The sequence below is a fragment of the Rhyacophila brunnea genome, unplaced genomic scaffold (assembly GCF_057557595.1).
Source record: "Rhyacophila brunnea isolate RB1 unplaced genomic scaffold, BYU_Rbru_1.0 scaffold_13, whole genome shotgun sequence".
Classification (NCBI taxonomy): domain Eukaryota; kingdom Metazoa; phylum Arthropoda; class Insecta; order Trichoptera; family Rhyacophilidae; genus Rhyacophila; species Rhyacophila brunnea.
This window is the reverse complement of record NW_028232785.1, coordinates 38,876,634-38,889,231: the sequence shown is the minus strand read 5'-3', so window position 1 is coordinate 38,889,231 and position 12,598 is coordinate 38,876,634. Positions and strand designations below refer to the sequence as shown.

The 12,598-nt window shown below is 36.6% G+C and overlaps 1 long non-coding RNA gene across 1 annotated transcript; it reads left to right on the top strand.

The window, feature by feature from the left end:
* Positions 1–6,087: 6,087 nt before the first annotated feature.
* On the top strand, positions 6,088–11,438 carry LOC147077481 (uncharacterized). Its single transcript, XR_015069309.1, has 3 exons — positions 6,088–6,219; positions 7,755–7,907; positions 10,596–11,438. It is a non-coding gene; the product is annotated as an uncharacterized LOC147077481 (long non-coding RNA).
* The last annotated feature ends 1,160 nt before the right edge of the window (positions 11,439–12,598 follow it).

The window sequence follows — 12,598 nt, the reverse complement described above, 5'->3', positions numbered from 1 at the left end:
CGAAATGAGACTCGCAACGTTGGCTGGTACAGTGTTTCTAGCGATAATCTAAAAAATACATTTAAAAGTATTAATAAATAATGAGATTTTTAAACAACAGTTCATTATAAGTAAGAGACCGAGGTAGAAATATTATACCTAGACACGGTGTTGGTGAACCTTTTTACGTAGGCACGCGTGCTAAAATTTTCCAAACATAATTTTCAACTGTCTGACGTACCGAGTATACACGATTGTCATTTATTTTCTTTCGCGAACCGATTATAAACGATTGCATCAGTTGATTTCAAAAAATGGACCTGACAATTATTGGCCTCCTCCAAGGTGGTGCGATTTGATATATCTGGATTATTTCAACTTCAAACAACTGCAGTGACCATATACATTTTAATGCCAAAAATGTTTAAAAGTTGTATTATTAGTGAGCCTGTAAATAAACGTACCTGGTCTACTGGGCTGTATTGTCGATCGGAGGGGCCGGGTTGAGGATTCTCATTATTGATTTGGCGAATTGCATCGTCAACGAATTTTTGTTTGATTATAACACCCACATTATCATTCTTCGGCCTTAGATTGATCAAGCTTTCTTCACACTTCTGAAAAAAACAACATGATTAATATTATGTAACAGTATCATCACAATGATCAGCCAGAGTCAATCCATTTCTGGATAAGACCTGCCACAGCTGTATCCTCTGCTTTCAGTGGCACCAATGTACAACTGCATTTGGCAAGTGAATGTATACTCACCGAAAGACATTCCAGCTAACTGCAGCACATTGCGTACTTTAATCTTCCTTTTGTAAATATATCGCACATTAAGATCTATAGGGTCGTAACTGCCGATAACATGGACCTTGTATAATTTGAGTTTGAATGTAAAATAATTAACTACAATTTAATTAATTGCAGTAGACTGCAGAAAATTGTACCATGTTAGAATAATTTTGTGTACTTTATCCTACTGTAGTTCTTAAATATATAAATATATATTTTTTAAATTATATTGTGGGCAGTTGCAGCCATATAGTTTGAGATTTGACGAACAAACTTTCAGATGTGGCTTCAAAGTTTTATTAGAAAAAAACAAAATGCACCTTTTTCATATAAAATTAGTGTTTTATATAAAAATTCTTTTATTATAGAAATAAAATAATAATTAAAAATAGTATAAAACATAGAGAAATAAAAGAGAACAATAAAAATAACTGAATCATCAGTAGGATTCGAAATATCATATATTTCAATGTTCGACTATTTAAAAAAATCGGTATCTGTACTCACGTTAGAAGTAATACTTTTTTGGCGTAACAAAACAAAAACAAACCTAGATTCTCTTCGACTAGTTCTTAATTATCTTGTTAAATTACACACGTAAGAAAACGGGCCGCTTATTGAAGCACCGTTTGTTTATTTCTATAAATTATAATTTATATAATTATTTATCGTTGTTTTTATTTTTAAAGTTCCAACTGTCACTCTGATGTTTAATTGTTTGTTTAGGTAAGGAATTGCAAATTGCTGACAATAATAAATTCGCTGCCTAGGCAACGGAACAATTCTAAACTATTATATTATACTGTATAATCGTCACTAGTGCAGTATCATACTGTGGCGTAAAGATAGTGCGTTCGGCTGATTACCTGACAATCGGTGGTTCGTATCCTATCGAGTGCTGTTTTTTTCGTGCTAGTTACGACGCTATAGATCTCAGACTGCGATGTGTATTTACCTTACCATGTTAAACTTACATAATTTAAACACTCATGAGAAAATAGTGCCAATAGAGAAAATCTTTTTCGAAAAAAAGGAAGAATCAAAACTGCGTCTCTTGGGTATCGCTCACTGTGCATTACCATTATCCTACAACTGCCATGCTTATTTACGACAAATTTTACTATTGGCCTTTTTAATACCTGTTCATAAGCGCTTTCCAAAACTGAAAAAATCTATAAACACAAAAATATCGATCCTCAGCCATGAGCGTACGACCAATAAGAAGTGCAAAGCTTAGTCTTTGCCGCGTTAAGCAAGCTCTCACGTCAAAACTCGTTCGCCTGCAACGTGTCGAAGACGTCATCATTATTCACAAAACACACGTTGCCAATCGGATCTCCGCAGATTGGTAAAAATAGTTAATTAAATTATTAGCAATTTCAAGTAAGTTACAACATCTTCAAGTGATCCGTGACGTCAGTTTGTAATTAATGTAATTAATACTTATTTTGATTTAAAATACAAAATCTAACTGCCGATAATAACTCAATTTAGAAAGCGCTTTAGAGAATATTGTAAAAATTGAGAGTTCAGAGTTCGTCGTCGCAATTAGATAAGATGCCTATACCACTGTGTTCAATGAGCGTCGGCGCGAATTCCGAGATGCAGGGTCGATGCTTAGTGGGTGTCAAAAAAGATTTTTTTCTATTGGTTATATATTTCCCAGAAGTGTTTTCAAATTATGTATGTTCAAACATTCATAAATCTTGTGAATTATTCGTTGGATCAAAAAATAGCTGATACACAGTAAGGTATATAAGCACCTTTCCATTATTTATAGTGACTTGCCATATATATTTTCAAACTATTTCTGTATATCTTCCTATTATAAGTATATTATGCGTCAATAATTCGCAACAATATGAGGCGGTGTACGCGTGTCTAGTAATCTAACAATTGTATCAAGATAGCCACGCGGCTTAAGCGTCGGCCTACAGCGTCGTGGGCACAGGTTTGAGACCTGGGTCTGGCAAGTACACATATTGTTTTTCAATTTGTGTATGAGATAATATTGACCTAATAGGTTGAGCAAAAGGCTGACATCCATTTTTCGTAAAAACAAAAATATGTTAATACAAACATCTACTCTGTGGAGGCCCATATGAACTTATAAGGAACGAACCAAGATCTGAAAAATTAATACTCACCAAAGACGGATTTGGGCGTTCCCTAGATTTGACGAACGTATGACAGCTTTCATTGTCAGTCTCTCTGAGAAGAGGATCAACTTCACATATTATTTCCACGTCAGGTTTGATGTCAACCTATAAACAAAATAGTAAGTATGCACTGTCATTAATATATTTATAAAATAAATAATGTGTTTGACGAGATATCGTTGTATAACATTGAATCATTAAGCCTATTCCAGATCAATATAAATACAGTGTCACCTTAAAGCAGAATGCGGCCACTTTTACCTTTCAGTTTCAAATTGTCAATGGATACATTTTGACCACAGGACATCCTTAGAAAATGGGAAACGAAGTAAGCCCATACTACTATCCAAACATGGTAGGGCGCACTCGAGTCAACGTGAAGTGGGGGTTCTCCGATGACCAATCCTGTGAGTGCGGTGAAATGCAAAGCATGGAGCACCATTTTTCATGCAAGGCTTGCCCAGAAAGCTGCAATTTCGACGACGTCCTATAGGCGAGGAAAATTGTGTGGCCTTCGGCAACTTCTGGAGAGACACATTGTAGCTATTGAAGACCCGACACGACGAAGAAGACTGAGACTTTCTAATAAAGGTGCTTACTGGAGACATAAAAACGGAGAATCAACAAAAATAAATGATTCTAATTAATTTACATAGGTATAGCATGTAAAAACAAAGCGAAAACAATACACACAAACTAAACTATGTGAAGAGAACTACACGTCCGCAAGAAGACGTCACAATTTTTCAAAAGTATTATAAATACTCGGCCTTTGTGGCAACCAGCGCGGACGGCCCGATGGGATTTTTTGAAACTATTATAACTTCAAACTTTCAAATGAAGCGACAGCTAACCTAAGAGAGCTAACCTAATCCGACACCTAAGAGGCAACCGATCGAAGTGTCGAAAACTATGGAATAAAATAAACACATATCAAGAATACACTTGTATTTCGTTCTGACAACTGCTGTCGGTTTAGGCACAGACGTTCATTCAATATTGGTGTATTGTAAGGTTGCAACATACACTATTGCACGTCTATAATGTGAGGTTCATTTTCGTAGAAGACTTTCGCGTGGTGCAGTGCGTAAGGCGCTCGCCTTCCATCCGGGAGCTCCGGTTTCGACCCAGTAAGGTTAAAAATATATTTACATAATCTAATAGGTAGGTAAATTCTTTAAGCCTGGGAGTTTTGCTACTGTTATTGGGCTTTACGACCTGTTGTGGTGTTTAACAAAGAAACAAAAAGAATAAAACCCTGCATCAAAAGGTAGTGTAGTGGGGTATTATAGCATAACGGAAGTCTATTTATTAATCTGTTCTGTGCTGAAAACCCTTCAATAAATATATTGGGTACAAGTTGTTATGGGGAAGCCGGCGGCAAAACATTTTGAAAATAGCCGATGTACAGGATTATTTGTTAGGTTGAGTTAGTTTATGTCAGGTTAAGTAAGGTTAGGTTATCATTCTTGAATTCAAAAATTAGGTATGCCAATATCGGCTATGACAATTAGCGCAGTGCTCACCTGCCTCCCCATAACCGACTTGTACGAAGATGTAATGATCAAAACGCCAATCTTGGCAGATATATAATGTATTTTACTGCGAACCGACAACATATTCAAAGACACTGACAGACAAGCTGTGTACATGGTTACAGTTTTTTTAAGAAGAAACAATGCGTTGCATGTTGTGTTAAAACAAGCAAATTACTATGGGGTGGTTACTACATGTCCACACTTCATTTAATATGATAATATGACCGAATGATTCTACGCGTTGTGTTTCAAACAATTGGATCTGCGCCTTCATTGGTATGCGTCAAGCACTGTACAATAATTAGATAATATACTTAATATTAAACATAAACATATTATATTACCTCCAAAATGGCGGCGTACGAATGCTCGATACGGAATTGTTGAAGAAAATGTGGTTGCGACGTTTGTCCTTCCGGGCTGTGCGAGCGTTTTATCGGTATTAAGATAGAACTGAACGACGTCCCAGGATCGGTGTCAAAGTCTTCTGGTTCACTTTTAATTTCCATCTTTAAAAATGTTACGTAAATTGAATGAACAATAATTGGCATCAGTGACAGCTGACAACTCACGAAAACGTTACCTACTAAAATAGTGTCAGTGATGCCATAAGAGAGAAGGTTGCACTAAAAGGCGACGAAATAAAATTTAGTTATAATAATATGTGTGTTAGATTAACATAACAACTCATTGAGAGCAATGTAGGTAGGTATGTTGGTAAACAATCTATGTACCTATTTAGGCGAAAGCTTTAATCCAATGAATTGGGTTTCGGCAGCAAAACGATTCACTGAACAGCTGATTTCGGTTAAGAACTGGTCTGAAGTTTCATACCAAACCATTTCTGACGGTCAGAGAATGGTTTGACTTTCGCTGGAACAGTGAACCAAACGCAAATCTTAAACGGTTTCCGGTTTACCTACTTTCTACGCCTTCGATAATAAATTATTTTACTTATATTGTCTATGGTCATACGGATGAAAACATCACTGGAACGCACCTTTGGTCAATTGTCTATTGACACGTCAGTCAATCTTATCAGATATTTTGCGTCATTAAACTTCGTAAAATGGATGTAAAACGTGAACTAGATGGTTTTGAATCTGACACAGAAGTCCAGCAATGGTTTGATGTGCCAATTATCCATCCAAACAATCCGCTTATAAAGATTTGTGTAAAGCAAGAGAATGCTTATGATGCCAACAGCACAATTGAGGTTAGGTTTTCCAAACTTATTAATCATTGTAAGATTGTGTTTATTCTACGTTGAAGTGGTTTCTTACTGATGCAAATGAAACAAATGCGTGATACATTGGACTTTACTAACTGAAACATGACGTAATAAATTATACATCGTAATATTGACACTTCACAAGGATCATTTGACTAGATACCTACCTACCTATAGGTTCTGCGTCTCTGTGGCTGCTGGTTTACTACTTTCATTAATCTGAAGACAACTTTACTATATAACGTTTATTAATAATAGTAGACAGTATCGAACCGTGATAATAGGTCACATACAGAAACGTTCGTGTGTTTGCGCACAACGCTTAATAATAATATATAGGTGTAAACACGTATTATGAAATACCTTCTGTCTTGTTTTTCAGAGCCCTGTAACCAGCTGTGCTGGTATTAAAACTGAGATTGATTCTCTCCAAATTGATTTCAAAGAAGAATTTACCGAAGACAGTGATCCGCAACCTGGCTGCTCATATTCTAAATGCGAGCCAATAAATCAGGTACCTACTTACCTATTTATACAATATTTCATTATTATTTTAAATAAGTAAATATTGTGTAATTCACATCGTGCTTGTTTGCGATCAATGCGATCATTTATATAAGTCTCCGTTATTATTATATCATTGGATACAAATTGTATTTTGTAAGAATATGTTTTATATAAATTTAACGTAACAATCAATTGTTTGGATTGTACACTCCTTCGATGACATGTTTTAGGATACAAGATTTGTGAAAAAGACTGCCTGTTATTTTTATTAGTATATTGGTATTTTATTATTGACATTCATTAATCTGTCTAATTAAGTGGGTCGAATAAATTTGTCGCATAATAAATCCCGGTGCTGTGAGTATCTATAGCTGTGTCTGCCAAACGTTTTTTTGTTCACGGCACACTCGTGAATGGGATTTGTTCCGCGGCACACAAAATGCCTTAAAAAGCAAATGTTCCTTATTAATATGGATAAAGGAAATCATAGTGTGGGTAGATCCATTTTTTTATTTTATTTTATGAACAAATATGTACACAGGTGGTAATAACTTTATTAGTGAGAAGGATGCAATTGATTTTTAGAAAGAATTCTGTAAAATGCGGCTCTAAATTAGATAAACAAACACGTAGCTCCACATCTACCATTTGTAACTGCTCTCGTTTTACGATTTCATTTCCACGAGTGCTGAAAAACCAAATTCGTAAAGATACCACGATCCAAACAGCAACAGAGATTTAATTGCTGCTGTAGGTATCCAATTGAGGATATTGACACAAAAATGATATCCAAAATGCTGACAACTCTAGCTCAGAAAATGAGGCTTTGTGCTCAGGATCGTTATTTAGATCCTTTCAAATGTCCTTATCTGTTAATGTCAGATGTGTACCGTCGAATCTTGAGAATGGATTGATCACCCACTAGTACATTTGAAAATCATCATCATCCACTGCTGGATGAAGGCCTCGCCAACCTTCTTCCAACTCTCTCGGTCCTGTGTCTTTCGCTGCCACGTATTTTCGCCGAACTTTACCAGTTTGTCAATCCAGTGGCTTTGAGGGCGACCCTGTGGCCGTTTCGTGCCCCTTAGGTACCACTTGATGACAGCATTTGTCCAGCGGCCGTCCTTTCGGCGAGAAATGTGCCCCGCCCATCTCCATTTCAGCTGTTTGGCAACGTCTATTACATCGCGTACTCCTGTCTGCTTCCTAACTCATTCGTTTCTCTTACGGTCCTTTCGCGTTATGCCCAACGTACACTTCTCCATACCTCGCTGTACCAATTACTCAAGATCATGTGATTTTCAGTAGCAACCCTATAAATAGATCTCAATGTACTATTAAAGGCAGATTAAAGTACGCAATGTACTGCAGTTTGCTGGAATGTCTTTTGGTGAGTATATATTCATTTGCCAAATGCAGTCGTACATTGGTGGCCACTGAAAGCAGCTGTAGCAGGTCTTATCCAGAAATGGATTGACTCTGGCTGATCATAATGGTGATGCTGTTACATAATATTATTAATCATGTTGTTATTTTCAGGAGTGTGAAGACAGCCTGATCAATACAAGAATGGAGAATGACAATGAGGGTGTCATAATCAAAGAAGAATTTCTTGACGATGCAATTCGCCAAATCAACAATGAGGATCCTCAACCCGGCTCCTCCGATCGACAATACAGCCCAATGGACCAGGTACGTTCATTTACTTAGTTTATTTAAATTTATTTACTCATGCATAACGTCTAGTAGCATGAAAATACAGAAAAAAGACTTAATCTTGTGAAAAAATACTTAAATTATAATTCCTCGTGCATACAATCTGGTTGCATGAAATTGCATTAAAATACTCATTCTGGTGAAAAACCATTGAAATGTTTTAATTGTAATTGCTCATGCATAAATCTGGTAGCATGAAATTGCACAAAAGGACTCATTCTAGTGAAAAACTATTTAAATACGATAATTGCAATTTCTCATGCATATATTCTAATACGATGAAATTACATAAAATACCATTTCGGTGAAAACCTATTTCGTATAAATTCTTATACGCATGCAAATTGTCTGTAAAAGACACAGGCTGTGCTTTTCAGTGAACTGTAAACTGTAAAGGAATGATTCGGATGCTGCGAGGGGAGGATATGTCTAGGATGCCTAATGCCTATTGAGGCTGGCTCCTTGGTCTGGTTGTCAATCCTGGTCGTATTATCAGTCTCGTTCGGTATTGTTCATTGGGTCATCCGGTGCGTGGCATTTAACGGTTTAGCTTACGTAAGTATTTATATGCGCACGGTTGATGAATGACTGACCGTTATTTGTCGTGCCAGGCCTTGCCCAGCCCAGTACCACAGTCGGTTTTAATCGATCGATCAGTTCGCGCAACGCCGACTCACGTACAAGCTTAAGGTAGTACATCAGTGAAACGGCAAATAATTTTCATTTTGAGAGAGAACGTCGAGCTGGAAACACGTCACTTTGTTTCGTGATGGCGACGGGCCACTTAATTCTTAAATCGTGTAAAGATGACTAAAAACGTTACCCATTTACTTTAAAAAGAAAACATGTCAATGAATATATTATTATTGTTACTAATAGAACATGGTGTGTAAATTCCCACCTCCCCTCCCGTTATGTATATGCAGCCACGTCATACGCGGCCGGCTAACATAACCCTTACGTGTGCCAGATCAAAGAATTTAAGCCCTCATTTTGTCCCGAGCAGAGCCGCACGGGACTGGTGATGCAACCTTGCACCGAAGTACGAATGCATGATGTTAATTTATATGGCAACTATCAGAGTGACTTTAATTTGAAGAGTCGCAAGGGGAGTCGAGAGTGTCCCGCCCCCCGTACGCTCTGGCGAATTTAGTAAAGGCCGCAAAATTTGCCTCGGTTGCCACCATGTCCGCGTGTCCTATTGGGCCCGAATGGGGTCGGACCCGGGCAAACAATTCCGCTCCTTCGGGGGCCATAAGTGGACAGTCCCACAGGACGTGCTCTGCGTCCTGCTGGTCATGTCCACATGAGCAACCCGACCCATGTCCTGCCAAACCAAACCCCTGTAGTTTGGCCGCAAAGTTTCCATGGCCAGTCATGAATGCGATGCGCTAACGGAACCGACGAAATTTGTGCATAAATGACAGATCGTATCGTATACAAAATAATAAATACTCTTCAAGAATTTGTTTATTGTAAATATATAATTGAACAAATCGCTCCTAATGCTTTATGCGTGACACATAACATTATCGCACTCACCTCATCAGGCGGCGGAGGAAGCCGCTCCGCGAACTTCTGATTATGATCGATTTACAATGCTTGAGACCACTGTAGCGAGAGAATGCCTCAGCTGATCGCAACGAATTCTGGTGTCATTTTGTGTGTAAAATACCAAGCTAAGTTATACAGTAACAAACTATTTCATTAGTATCAACAAAAAAATACTTGGTGGAGCTAGTTGTAGTAATTCTGACAGACAGTGAAAATGGAAAACCGTGCAGTTATAGGAAATCTATAAAAGAAGCGTGGTCAAAATGCTCCCACGACCTTTTTGAAAAATTTCAAACAAGGAAAAATATATTCAAAGAATAAAAGATATGCCTTCGTCTAGAAACATGGTGAACGATAAAATCTAGAAGTTAGAAAAAACTGCTCGACAGGTCAGAAAGTCGAAAGATTATATTTGGGAAATTCTATAGAGGTCTTGTCGTGTTCACTTGTCAATTTAACTTTTTTATAAGTCTGATACTGGGCTGGTGTGTTTTGCTCCTTTACCTCGTAATATTTTAACGTTATTTTATCAATGAATGATCAATGTGTTTTTACCATTAGTGTATGGTTGGGTCTTAACTTTCATTTAGCCGTATCTAGGCATATTGTTTCCACCTGGATCTTTTACTATTTTTTTTAATTTATAGGGGAAACAAGCAGTTACATTTTAATTACAAAAATATGTTTTCAATAGAATAATAAAAAGTTTTGACAACCAGCAAAGTTTTCATATATAATTTATAATATAGTTAAGCTTAACAAGATAAAAAGTAAGAATAACATAAATATAAAGAAATTACTTAAGAAAAGTGAGAAAGACTAATGAAAAGACAAAAAAGTAATATGTTTTTTGAATGTATAAGTATTATATAAGACATATTATGTCTATCTATACAAAATTTTGAAGATAGTGCGTTTAAACGAAAGAGGTGAATTATTGAATGGATTAACGGTGAAGAAATACATATTGTAATAATTTAAACAAGTTCGCCGAATAAAAGAGTTTTGTGCATGATTAGAATCCCTACGACTGACATGGTACATAATGGTTATAATGAACTGTTAATAAAAAATCTCATAATTTATTAATACTTTTAAATGTTTTTTTAGATTATCGCTAGAAGCACTGTAGCGGCCAATGTTCCGCGTCTCATATCGTCTTGGGATGCGACTGAAGCACAGGTGTCTAGCGAAGACCTACACATTGAGGAAAAAGACATCAAGAAAGAACTGAAGGAATATATAGAAATGTTGAAAGATGTCGCCTGTCGCAATAGTGAACGGGATATTTTTCAATCGATTAATATGGTAAACACAGAATTATTAGTGGCAGTTATACAACTGGAAAAAAAATCGTTTCATAAACAAAATTTTGTGTGCAGTATCTGTTTTGATTTTTTTGCATCGTTAGACCTGATGTTGCCTCACAAAGCGATACACAAAACCACAATTGCGAAAACGAACGATTCCGTTGCAAGTCTGGTTAAATGTGACGATGGTCATTTTTCAAGATTTCGTCCTGGTCACGCCATGAAGTCACTCAAAATGACTCATTCTGGCGAAAAGCCATTTAACTGTGTTAAATGCAATTACTCATGCAGACAGTCTAGTGGCATGAAATCACACAACATGACTCATTCTGGTGAAAAACCATTTAAATGTGATAAGTGCCAATACTCATGCAAACGTTCAAATGACATGAAAACACATAAAATGACTCATTCTGGTGATAAACCATTTAAATGTGATAAGTGCAATTACTCATGCACGACGTCTGGTACCATGAAAACACACAAAATGACTCATTCTGGTGAAAAGCCATTTAACTGTGATATATGCATATATTCATGCACGACGTCAGGTCGAATGAAAACACACAAAATGACTCATTCTGGTGCAAAGCCATTTAACTGTGATAAATGCAATTACTCATGCACGACGTCAAATAGCATGAAAACACACAAAATGACACATTCGGGCGAAACGCCATTTAAATGTGATATATGCGATTACTCATGCAGACAATCAGGTACCATGAAAACACACAAAATGACCCATTCTGGTGAAAAGCCATATAAATGTGAAAATTGCAATTTTTCATGCACGACGTCTGGTAGTATGAAAAAACACAAAATGAGTCATTCTGGTGAAAAGCCATTTAACTGTGATATATGCAAATACTCATGCAGAGAGTCAGGTCACATGAAAACACATAAAATGATTCATTCGGACGAAACGCCATTTAAATGTGATAAATGCAATTACTCATGCAGACAGTTAAGTAACATGAAAAGACACAAACTGACTCATACTGGTGAAAAGACATTTAACTGTGATAAATGCAAATACTCCTGCAGACGTTCAAGTAACATGAAAATACACAAAATGACTCATTCTGGTGAAAAGCCATTCAACTGTGATATATGCAATTACTCGTGCACGACTTATGGTAGTATGAAAACACATAAAATGACTCATTCTGGTGAAAAGCCATTTAAATGTGACACATGCACTTACTCATGCACGACGTCTGGTAACATGAAAAGACACAAACTGACTCATACTGGTGAAAAGTCATAATGTGATAAATGTAATTACCCATGTATAACGTTAATATAATGTGATTTATCTAATATATACTCATGCATTTGATCTGGTAGCATTAAATGGCATAAAAAGACTCATTCTGGTGAGAAGCCATTTAAATCTTATATTTATGTAATTACTCATGCACAACGTTCAGTGTCATAATATCGCAAAAATTGACTCATTCTGTTGAAAGGTCATTTTAATGAGATAATTGTAGTTATGATTTTAATAAGATGAAATTACATGAAAGGACTCATTCCGGTGAAAAGCCAATTCGTGTAAATGCTTATACGCATGCAAATTGTTTGTAAAAACACTAAAATAAGAGACACTGGCTTTGCTTTTCATTGAACTGTAAACTGTCCAGGAATGATTCGGATGCTGGGAAGAGGGGAGGGTATGTTTAGGATGCCCGGCACTAACCTTTTATGCTATTTAGGCTGGCTCCATGGTTTGGTTGTCAATCCTGGTCGTATTATCAGTCTCGTTCGGTATTGTTAACTGGGTCATCCGGTGCGTGGCAC